At 43.1% G+C, this 12,732-nt stretch overlaps 1 protein-coding gene across 5 annotated transcripts in view; it reads right to left on the bottom strand.

Moving 5' to 3' along the window:
• Positions 1-12,732, bottom strand: part of WWP1 (WW domain containing E3 ubiquitin protein ligase 1) — a 156,940-nt gene that overhangs the window by 64,793 nt on the left and 79,415 nt on the right. The gene's annotated exons all lie outside the window — the stretch shown is intronic.

Below are 12,732 nucleotides of genomic sequence, written 5' to 3'. Positions count from 1 at the left end.
CTTGTGGTTTGATCCATGTGCAAGCCAGTGTGAAGCACAAATGAGCTGAAGCATCCAAAATAGATGTGGTTGAGTTTGGATGTGGTTGGGTGTCTGGAGCACATTTTGACATGGGATCCTCAAGATAACATTTTTTTTTTTAAATTTCCGCTGCATAAGCGATGTGGTTTGCCTAGGTTTGGGGCCATTGGTGGAACCATTTTGTGAACAAGTTTCTTCCCTGAAGAACTGGACAAACACCCAAGTTTCATTAAAATGGTTGCACTTAAGCTATGCTAGCTACCTACGCAGACCTACTCACCAATGTTGTAACAAAATCTGTAACAACACCACTGGCTGTTGTTACTAGGTGTATTAGTAATTGCACTGGCTACTGTTACTAACTGTTTTAGATCTGTACTAGTTGTAAACTTTAATGAATGGGTTTGAAAAATAAGATTAAACTCTAGTATAGACAGGACCTAAAAGTGAAGAGGGGCCAATAGTCTCCAGACTGGTGGATCTGAGACTCTGAATCCTAATTTACAAGTGAAAAAAATTACTATTTCAGATCTTAAAATCCACCAATCCAGTCTGTATTCTGTAGTCCAATCTGTTTGTATACACAATGAGATTTTGATGGATGGGAACCAATGTGGAGTATCTACTACTTTATCTATCCAAAGGATCATATTACTGATACTTTGCACTTGTATGGAACTTTTGATACTAAGATCTCAAATCCACTTATTTTACAGATGTGGAAACCAAGACACAGAAAAGTTAAAAATATTTTCACACATTCACACAGTGAGCCAGTGGCAGAACAAAGACCAAAACATGTAAACCCCGACTCCTCCTCTCTAACTGCTTACATATTTGGCTTCCAAACAATAAAACACTGCTTTTTCTGAGATGGACATACACAAAATGGTAGTTATGTAGCTAAAGTGTTTAGCTTTCCTACAATAACTTCAAGTTTTAAGCGTCTTCCACCTCGACCATTAAAAAATACAGCTTATGACGACAGCCTTCCTTTTATCTGTTTAGGTGTGAGAACAAATGTAAATTTATGCCCTGACAAGAACTGCTTCACTAATTAACAATTCTCTGAAACAACAAGAGACTTTGCTTAATTACTTTATGATTTAGAAAACATAAGTGGCACTTCAGTTTTAGTTCCAAAATAAGGTTTTTCAGAAACCACTGATCTAACAGAAAATGAAACGCTGGAGAGAACTGATCACTAGAATTAGAATTCTCGATCCAATATATCCTAAATGTAAAAGTGTTGAAAAGGATAAACGATGTCCTAAGAACTGGATGTATGACTGACATCAGTAAGCTGAGAAAAGCCCTCAATTTCTTGGCTAAGACCACCTTAAGTTTCTGAATTTTGAGAAACATTGCTAATGTATTTATTATCTGGTGAAAACTGTATTTGCCACCAAGGTGTCACAGAAGATCTTATAAATGTAACTTTTGTGACCAAGAAAGGACAATCTTTAGTTCAAAATCAAATTGAGAATTTTTTTAAAACTACAACGCCGTGGCTACCAGCTGCTGGTCTTGAACAGAGGTAACTATACGTAGTAAGCCATTCAACTCCATAGCAAATGAAATGTACCCTTTCTACTCTTGGAAACTATATAATCACAATCATCAGCCAACAATTCCAGTATGATGGTGAGAGTAAAGGACAACAGTTGGTAACTGATGTCTACTTTTTGGCATGTTTTACATCAAAAAGTGATTGAGAGGTCCACAGAGTCTTCTGAATCAACGGATACCTAGGAGAATCTAGAATTTATGGTTGATATACTTTATCTACAGAATCAGGTGATTCTACAGATGAAAACATTGAGCCAATTAAGGTATAAACAACTTTGATCCGATTTAGCAACCAGCCTAAATCCTTTAAAATATTTAGATAAGACTCTCTGAATTGTTCCTACAGATACCAAGGGTTGAACTGTCTAAATCATGGGTAACATGAAATATTCTTTGCAGGGACACTGTGACTCTTCCCCTAGTCATAGGGTGACCAGATGTCCCGATAATATAGGGACAATCCTGATATTTGGGGCTTTTTCTTATATAGGCTCCTATTACCCTCCTATCCCGTCTCGATTTTTCACACTTGCTGTCTGGTCACCCTACCTAGTCAAGTGCTGCTATTTTCATCCAGGGTTGCTTTTTTACAAGGAATCATGTTAGAAATGTGTTAGGTGACATGTTTTAACAAACACATTGTTAAACACCACTTGGCACCCAGTACAGAGTAAGTATAGTGTTTAAAAATCCATTACTTGGTCATTGTCAACTTAACACATTTTTAAATACAACAGTCTACTCTACATTGGGTGCAAAGTAGTGTAACCTGCATTTCCAACATGGCTCATTTTCCCAGTGTAGACAAAGAGCAAGATGCACAGATACAGATTGAGATAGTTTTTCTATTTTCTGTGTCTTTGAGTACACAATGTTGAAGGGAGCAAACTACAGCTAATGAAGAACTGCATTGTCCAAGAACATTCAAAAGAAAGGAACAATCTATGGCAGTTGAACTGTAAAACAGAAATTAAATGGATTAAGAGGTATATTGAAGACCAGTAAGACAAATATAAAAACCCAAACAATAAATTATTTAAGTATGTCAGAAGCAGGAAGCTGCAAAAGAATCAGTGGTTCCTTTCGGATACAAAGTTATGAAAGGAACAATTAAGGAGAATAAAGAACACTGAAGAGAAGTGAAGCCCCTGATCCTGCAAAAGTGTGTTTAACTTTATAACAAGAATGAAGTTAATGCAATTACTCACATGCATAAAAAATTAAGGAAGTGCATATGGCATTGCAAGATGAGGACCTAAATGATTACTTACCTTAGATCTCCTCTTTTTAGGTAATAAAGATTAAGATGTTTGTAAAAAGACATGCTGGAACAAACTGATGATACAAAACCACTACAGATCTCCAGACTGGATGGCACATATGCAGCCAAGATTTTTGAAGGAACATAAGAATGAAGCGTCTGAGCGGATAACAAAAACATACCATCTCTTCTTAAAATCAGCTACAAACCTGGAGGAGCAAATATTGTAACTTGCTTTAAAAAGACACTAGAGATGATCCTGGAAGTTACAAATTAGAGAGTTTTATTTCAGTTCAAGGCAAAATAGGCAAAATGATAAACAGAGCCTTAAAACATCTATGACACAGACAAATCAACATAGCTTGTGTAAATGAAAACTGTGCATCTCCCGGCTCGTGCTTCTAATTAACATATATAATTATGTATATATCAATGTATATCATAGTTCTCCATTATCTACTATTTTGTTGAGTCTCAAACAATTAGACTGGGAAGGCACAATTTTTTTTTTCCACAGAAGCTGCATTGGGTTGTCTTTTTTTATTATTTTTATATCATTTTTTGTTAGAGATGTTGTAATAATTCCAAAACCAAACATTACAAACCCAGCAAATTCAGGTAAGGTTACATTTAAAAGAAATCCAAACTTGTCAAGCTAAGAAATGCAGAGTTAAGGCACCTAAACCACTTTAACTCTGGTCTATACTAATGTTATGCAATAACCATATGATTATGATTAAGACATGTTTGCTTGTGGTCCTAGAACAGAGTGAACTGTTTCTTCTGAAGACAATTATTTTTTCATATTTTTTATTCTCATGGCATCTCTACACGGAGGAGTTAAGATTGTTTGGGTACCCTGACTGCATTTCTTATCTTAAGATGACGTGGTTTTGGCCACTCAGGTCAACAGACAGGTTCTTTTACCACTAAGGGAGAGCTAATCCAATCTCCTGGGTAACAAAATCCACCATCAAACATCTCACTTTAGTTTTTCCTATAATTTATCTGCAAACAGCTTCCTCTTCCTTTCAGGGGCAAACTCAGAGCACTAAATTGTTCTAATCTGTATGCAAATTAATTATAGTTACTCTAATACAAAAATATATAGAATCATAGAATATCACGGTTGGAAGGGATCTCAGGAGGTCATCTAGTCCAACCCCCTGCTCAAAGCAGAACCAATCCCCAATTAAATCATCCCAGCCAGAGCTTTGTCAAGCCTGACCTTAAAAATCTCTAAGGAAGGAGATTCCACCACCTCCCTAGGTAACCCATTCCAGTGCTTCACCACCCTCTGAGTGAAAAAGTTTTTCCTAATATCCAACCTAAACCTCCCCCACTGAAACTTGAGACCATTACTCCTTGTTCTGTCATCTGGTACTATTGACAACAGTCTAGATCCATCCTCTTTGGAACCCCCTTTCAGGTAGCTGAAAGCAGCTATCAAATCCCCCCTCATTCTTCTCTTCTGCAGACTAAGCAATCCCAGTTCCCTCAGCCTCTCCTCATAAGTCATGTGCTCCAGCCCCCTAATCATTTTTGTTGCCCTCCGCTGGACTCTCTCCAATTTTTCCACATCCTTCTTGTAGTGTGGGGCCCAAAACTGGACACAGTACTCCAGATGAGGCCTCACCAATGTCGAATAGAGGGGAATGATCACGTCTCTTGATCTGCTGGCAATGCGCCTACTTATACAGCCCAAAATGCCATTAGCCTTCTTGGCAACAAGGGCACACTGTCGACTCATATCCAGCTTCTTGTCCACTGTAACCCCTACGTCCTTTTCTGCAGAACTGCTGCCTAGCCATTCGGTCCCCTAGTCTGTTGCAGTGCATGGAATTCTTCCATCCTAAGTGCAGGACTCTGCATTCTCCTTGTTGAACCTCATCAGGTTTCTTTTGGCCCAATCCTCTAATTTGTCTAGGTCCCTCTGTATCCTATCCCCACCCTCCAGTGTATCTACCACTCCTCCCAGTTTAGTGTCATCTGCAACCTTGCTGAGAGTGCAGTTCACACCATCCTCCAAATCATTAATGAAGATATTGAACAAAACCAGTCCCAGGACCAACCCTTGATACCAGCTTGCCAACTAGACATGGAGCCATTGATCACTACCTGTTGAGCCTGACGATCTACAGCAGCGCTGTAGCCAACAAATGTGTTCTCCTTTGTATTTGTTTCTTGTTTTATTATCATTCTTCAGTGTTTTTGTTTTACCATTGATGGGAACTGTAGCTAATGCAATTGAACTATTCACCGAACATGACAAATATATGGAAAGCAGTTGTGAAGAGAAGCAAGTAAGCCATCAAACACCCAATTTCTCTTTCCTTTTTGAATATTGGTGTCTGATTGACAGATCATAAAAAGGGTCACCAAATTAGGACTGGTGAATAAAATATCAGAGAGGACACATTGTAACAGTTGCCTAATGCATTCTGAAGAGAAAAAAGTAAACATGTTTCAAGTTGGCCTGAAAATCAGTGATAATGGTAAAAGATATCATTAAAGCAAAGGCAGACCATATTTTAGATGAAGAAGGTATCGTTCCATGAACAGATATTGTACTTTGATTATAAATATTGTACTTTGATTAGTAAACAGAAACGTGCAATTACACATCATTATACTGTTTTCCTATTTCTGTTTTATTAAAGAAATAATTGCACTTTTTATAAAAATTTGAAATACATTGTACTTACAACAGACAATCCTGCCAACATAACATTTTCTACATTTCTTGTCTCTCTCTTTTTTTGAGCACTAAGATTAATGGGTTCAAAACAGTATCTTTGTTTCCTAAGAGTGCATCAGTATTTCTGATTATATAGTACCTGAAATCATAATTATGCTTATCACATTTGGGTGTTATAAAGAATTATTTTTGCCTCAGATGAACTCCTAGAACCTATTAACTCTTAAGGATTCTGCATATAAGCAGACGCCTTTAGCAGAGAATACAGAGAAAAAGTGATAAATGAAGATATTTGTTTGAAAATAGAATGTTTTCTTTCAAAAAGTGTCTCAAAGCATCAGCTGCTATTTAAGGATCACGAGAGGGAAAAATGACTTGCCGTGTATTTCTACTTCTCTAATATCTTGCAGGATTCTCATTCCTGCGACTTCACAGCTCTTCATAGCACAAAACAAGCAGAACACCCCAAGTTCTTAAGATATTTAGGTAGTTAAGTACAACCTTAGCATAGGAAAGCACCAAATCACTCCCTTATAGATGACTGCACACCATCGCTGCACTTCAAGAAAGACTGGAAAAAGAATAGAGTCTTTTTCCTTAAAAGAGGGATGAACAAAAAAAGAGGACATGATAAAAAGTATACAAAATAAGGAAAGGTTACTTACAGGAACTGGAATTCTTCTAGATGTATATCCCTCTGGGTGCTCCATTTCAAGGCAGCACGTGTTCCACGTGCCTTCAATTCAATTTTTTGGCAACAGTGCCCATATGGCTCACACAGGAGTCCTACACATCCTTATGCCCTGCACTGAGACTATATAGGGCTATATGGGTGAACCTCAGCTCCTTCTCCAACCCATAACCCCAGAGAGGAAATTCTGAAGAAGAGGGAAAAGAGAGTGGGTAATGGAGTAGCCATAGGAACACACAGCTCAAAGAACTCCAGTTACTGCACAAGGTGAGCAACCTCTCATTCTTAAAGTAGCGTTCCAACAGGCACTCACTTCAGGTAATTACAGAGCATTACCCCCAGCTGGAAAGAGGAGCTTCAGAGCCGAGTCCAAGACTAAAGACAAGACTCTGTTTCTAAGGGCAGCATCCAATCTAGAAGACCGAACCCCACAAGTTTGGACCAAGTTGGGAATGGGGTGAGAAAACAAAAATTCTGTCCCTTTGGCTGGCACATAGTAACACTTCTCTGTCCTCTTGTGGGTGGGAATGCAAGTGGACAGTTTGGCACACCCCTGCCTAGCTGTCTCCAGTATGGCTTCATTAATAGGGAGAACTATACTGTTGGATCTGGACAAGTGGACAATGTCTAAGACTTTGTGCTGGGAGTCCTGAACCTCTTCAAGATGCATCTGTAGTTCTCCAGAAACTCTGTGAAGAAGGTCCTGGAACTGTCTGAAGTCATCCTGGGGGGGAGAAGACATAGGGTTCTCCATTTCGTTTGGAGATGAAGATGGCAGTCTTGCTTGTTACGGCAGAACTGCCAGATCCAGTGTGTAATGTACCTCCTCCTCTGTAGGATCCAGGGGCAGAGCTGAGTGTCCCCTTACAGGGGAGGCAAGGGATGACTCCCTAGCAGATCAGACCAACTCTGCAGGGAGGTGCTAGTCCCCAGGATCCCAATATAGCCAGCAAGAAGGATCAACAGGTGGTCATAGAGGCCTCCTCTATGGAGTACCAACAAATCTGAGTTGGATGAGACAGAGTTTCATGCCAAACTGATTTAGGTCTTTTGGGTGGTGGAGGATATGTAGGATGGTGTTCATCAGCTGGTTCAGAATCTCCTGATAAAGAGAAGGCTGATTCCGGCTCCAGAGGCAGTACTGTTGATGCCCCTGGAGGAGAGTTACACTACACATACAGGTCAGGCAATAAACTCATCTCCCTTGATGGTGTCATCTCTCTGGAAACAGAGGGGCCTGATGGCGGGAATTCCAGATCCAGGAAAGCAAAAATGTCCTGTGGAGCAGCAACAGATTCAGATCTCCCCAGTGTGAGAAGGGTTCTACTTATCTGAGCTGCTGGAATCAGAGGAGATTGTGTAGCTGCCAAGGAAGATGGTGCCATGGACATGAGAAGTTGACCGTGATCAGTCTTTGTCGCTTCTGGTAGATCCTGAGGCTTAGGAAGTGCTGTGAATGATGGTACAGATGGATAGCGGTCGGGTACTGATGTAGCCCAATGCTTTTGGGCTTTATTGTCATGTCTCTGGGACTTAGGATGTCCTTAAGTCCTCACACACCAAGCTGATGGGCTTGCTCAGAGATGAATCTGACTTCTCTGAAATGAATTTAGAGGAAGAATTGGTCTCATGCTTATGAGAGTGCTTCCTGGTGGACTTTACAGCAGTAGGTGCACTTCTTGTTGAATGAGGCCAATGTATGTGGGGAAGGGGTTTCCCTGGCCAGAGTCTAATTGAGGCCTCATGGCTTCTCCATGTGGTATTTCTGAAGATGAAGTTCCTGCCCTTCTCAGGTACGGCTGGGGAACGACTGGCAGATACTGCACCTCACCACGATGTGGGGTTCCCAAAGGCAGTACAGATGCCCCTGACTTACGCAATCGTTCCACTCCAGAAAGCCTTTTGTAACTCGAATTTTGCGTAAGTCAGAAATGTATGCCCGTACGTGACGCAAACATTTTTGCAACTCAAAAATCCTATTTCTGGCTTATGGAACTGTTTCCATAAGTGCGAATTTGCATAAGTCGGGTCTTGCGTAAGCTGGGGACCACTTGTACAGGCAGAGCTGGTGGTCATTGCTAATGGAGAAGGACCGCGGGCAGGAAACAAAATGTGTGAAGCCCAGAGTCCTGGGCATAGTTCAGTACCCAAACAGGGTATGGGTGTTTCCCCAAAGGGAGTACACAAACTGTTAAAACTATTTACAAAGCTAAATCTAAATCTTATTTTGTAGGCTGAAGCTGCAGATACCGATCCAAATTACATGGCAGTGAAAAGGAACTAGGGGGATAGTCAGTCCACCCTGCCCTTTATCCCTGGATGGAGGCACAAGGTGAGCCACGGTACACACACAGGCCAGCAGACACTACTTTCAAATTCTTCGGCTCTGGACACGTGCATAAAACCACAGTGGAATACAATAGTATTCCCATAATGGCAGATGGGAGTGCCTTATACTGAGATGTGAGAGACTGATGAAAGGTCCTCTTCAACATCAAAAGGGGCATCTCCACCAGAAAACGATGGAGAACCAGAGGGTACCAGGGAGAAGTGTAATTCTGGTGACTGTGTAGCTCTCAGTACCGAGAGGTGCTCGGTATCCATCAAGAGAGGAGACTCCAGCTCATCCAACACAAACAGGTCTCTGGAATATCTAAATTCCTATGGTATCTGATGAACTAATGATACTGCAGGTAAACGTCTACTTAGGTAGGTCCCTTGCAGTGGAATTTGATGTTATTAATGATGCTGACTGCTTCAAAGCGATTGTTGGCTGAGGTGTATGGTTGGATTGTTGAGGTACCAAAGGAATCAATGTTGGGTACCAAAGAAGGTGGTGGGAGGTCTATTGATACCAACTTGCTAGAAGTAGGCTGTTTTTCCCTGCTGCTCCAGTCATGCTTTGATAGTATTGAAGCATGCTTCGGGTCATGGCCCTTAGAGGAGCTCAGAGTCTTAGGAGCATGGAGTCTTAATGCTATCCAGACTGGTATCTGAGGGCTCAAACACTTAATCTTTCCAGAGATTGAGATCTTTTAGATGTAGGTTATTTGTGAGAACTAGAACTCCTCTTCTTAGAGAGCATTCCCAGAACCTTCCAACTTCTTCCCCGAAGGTCTGGGCAACTGCAGTGCCAAAGCAGACCGAGCATTGTGCTCAATCTGAGACTGATATATGGTAGTGGGTTGGGGAGGGGAGAGCTTCCTGACCTGAGTCTGAGGCCAGGCAAAGAGATCATTTCATCATCAGGAGTTTGAGCATACTCACCTGGTTTTTCCTTGCCCTGCTTTTAAAGACTGAGAAAAATTGCAATTCTGGGGGGTGCTGTGATGGATTTATGTAGTAGGAACTACAGGTTCCTTAAAGAAAAACTGGACATTTGGTTCTCACAAAGGGGCTTATGCCACAGTGCCTTTGGGACCAACCTTCAATGTGAAAGCAAGGTTTAAGTACAAAGTTCCTTTTCCTACACCACAGGCAGTGCCCAGAGGATGGGACTCAGGTATAAAGAACACAGGATGACTGTCAAATCTTTCACTTTCTCTAAAGAGTCCTCCATCTGTTCCTGAAAAAGGTTGTCCTTATGTAGAGTAGGTGCTCGAGTTCTTCTTTTTTACCTTCTGTCAGAAGCTAGAGACCTGCAGACATGCTCTGCTCTCACCACTATCTCACCCGCATCTAAGGCCACATGCGCCTAATGCTGGGACAGGCCCACACATCCTTCCCATACTCATTTAAGTTCATGATACTTGTCATGGGGAAGGACTCTGACAAAACCAAAGGGCTATTTTCCCAAAGGTTATACCTGCTCTTTGACCATGAAGCCCTGGCAGGCCACGACATGAATGGCTGCAGCCATTGACTGGTAACCTCTTAGTACAAATGAATTCTAGCATCAGAGTTCAAGGTGCGTTTCCTTAGTCTTCTCTCTGGCCACATCCAAAGCTATCATGACGACCAAGCTCCCATTGGAAAATATTTGATGACCTTGAAAAGAACAAAACTTTTTCTGAAAAATCTTAGAGACAGGACAGATGAGGTGTCCTGATATATCTTCATGAAATGGTCTGAAGTAGGGTGCAATGGAGCAGGAACCTTCTGAGAGCAATTGTGATCTGTGTAAATGGCTGGAGTGGCGCTATTTCAAAATCTGCCAATTTAGCCAGCTTTTAAAGAAATTAGGGGAAATAGAAATATATTTGGCATCAGAAGACTTGCCGAGTTCTCCCCAGTCCAAGTAACAGCCATCTCCCTGATCATCACCCTGCACCCATTCAGGTGACAATTGATTAGAGTGCCAGAAGCTTCAAGACAGTGTCTCAGAAGGTGTCAATCCTGATTGCACTAAGATCTTAGGCACAAGATACCAGGAATACCAGCACTAGGGCTCATGCTTTGTACATCAACAGAGCAAAACACACTCCAACTGCGTTGAGAATTCTGACAAGTGTCAAAGATGGTACTGCATCCCTCAAGACAGCCTTGGAGATAACCTGGGGCAATTTGGCAAGGTCCCTGGATGCACATCGCAGAGTCTCACACTCACACCCAGAGGGGTTGACGCAGAGCAGCCAGGAGTCAAGGGCCTCACCAGAGATACATCTTTCTATGCCCATTCCTGATGTTTCTTATGTGGTGCCTCATTAGGCAAACTGGGGCTGAGTACAGTCAACTTTAAGTGCATAGTTGAATCTTCTGTTTCAGACAGGATGTCACAGGATGCTTTGGTGATGAAAGCTAACTCAGTGAGCTCAGAGCGAAGCTGTACTAATGCAGGAAGTGCCAGCCCTGAATCCCAGTGCTCAGAGGCTGAAATTGGCTCAGGCTTACAATTCAATGATTTCTCCTTTGAAGCATCCAGTCCATCCTCATACAAAGACAGTGCACAACTCTGCCTAGGGAGCACCCGGCCATGCACCCCACAATTTGAAAACCTGTATGGTAAATAGAAGGCAGAAATTTGAGGAGGTACCTGACCCTGTATCCCCACCACCACCACACACACCGCCTCTGGCCTCATACCAATCTTATAAGGGTCTCTTAGCGGGGTCCCTCAGTGAGAGTCTGGATATGATCCCCATAATATTTGACTGCTTAGGTGGTATATGTAGACAGTTTAACACTCCTGCACACTATTCTTGACTCCCAGAGGATACAGTGAATCTGTTCATTCATTAATGTCTTTCCCTACCTAAGAATAGGCTTTTCTTGAAGCTGCTCAGCTATAGGATTAAGAAAATGAATGATACCCTGAGGGCTTGGCTACACTTACAAGTTGCAGCGCTGGTGGAGGCTTTCCAGCGCTGCAATTACACCCCGTCCACACTTGCAGGGCACAACCAGCGCTGCAACTCCCTGGTTGCAGCGCTGGCTGAAAACCCATCCCGGCAGGGGTATAAGGAGTGCAGCGCTGGTGGATCCAGCGCTGCTCAGCAGGTGTGGACACTCACCAGCGCTTTACCTGTCCTCCAGGGAATAAGGAGCTATCCCAGAATTCCTGTTCAGCCACTCTGCTCATCAGTTTGCACTCTACTGCTCTTGCCTCAGGTGACCAGCCCTTTAAATGCCCCGGGAATTTTAAAAATCTCCTTCCTGTTTGCTGCAGCCAGGTGTGGAGTGCAATCAGTTAATCTTTCCAGGTGACCATGCCTCCACGTGGCAAACGAGCCCCAGCATGGAGCAATGGCGAGCTGTTGGACCTCATCAGTGTTTGGGGGGAGGAATCAGTGCAGGCACAGCTGCGCCCGGCCGAGGAATTACGATATCTTTGAGCAGATATCAAGGTCCTTGCTGGATAGGGGCCATGATCGGGACACACTGCAATGCAGGGTGAAAGTTAAGGAGCTGGAGTGCCTATTACAAAGCCCGCGAGTGTAATCGCCGATCCGGATCTGCCCCCACGACCTGCCGTTTTTACAGGGAGATGGACGAGATACTTGGGGGTGACCCCACTGCCAATCCCAGGATAACGATGGACACTTCTGAGCAGGCTGGGGGACAGGAGGCGGAGGCGGCGGAGGCGGAGGCGGGGGGGGAGGAAACCACGAGTGAAGCTACTGGGATGGGGGAAGACACCCCAGAGTGGGCATGCAGCCAGGATCTCTTCTCAAGCCAGGAGGAAAGTACCCAATCGCAGCAGCCAGCAGTTGCAGAACGACAAGCAGAGGAGCGGGTTAACGGTAAGCGGCTTTTATTTTCTGGGTGGAAATGTTTCTGGAGAGGAAGGGGGGTTATGGCTGCATGCATGCCAGCCTCTAGATGTGGAATAGCCCGTTGATGTGGTCTATCACGTCGCGGTAATCTGCTTCAGTTATCTCAGCAAAAGTTTCAGCCAGAGCGTGGGCAATATGCCTGCGCAGGTTTATAGGGAGAGCCACTGTGTTTCTTGTCCCAGTCACGCTGACGCGTCCGCGCCACTGTTCCGCGACTGGGGGGGGGATCATTTCTGAACACAGGGAAGCCGTAGGGTCCCGGGCGGAATCCACATTGCTG

The sequence above is a fragment of the Mauremys reevesii genome, linkage group 2 (assembly GCF_016161935.1).
Source record: "Mauremys reevesii isolate NIE-2019 linkage group 2, ASM1616193v1, whole genome shotgun sequence".
Taxonomy (NCBI): domain Eukaryota; kingdom Metazoa; phylum Chordata; order Testudines; family Geoemydidae; genus Mauremys; species Mauremys reevesii.
This window is presented reverse-complemented; position numbering and strand designations above follow the sequence as displayed.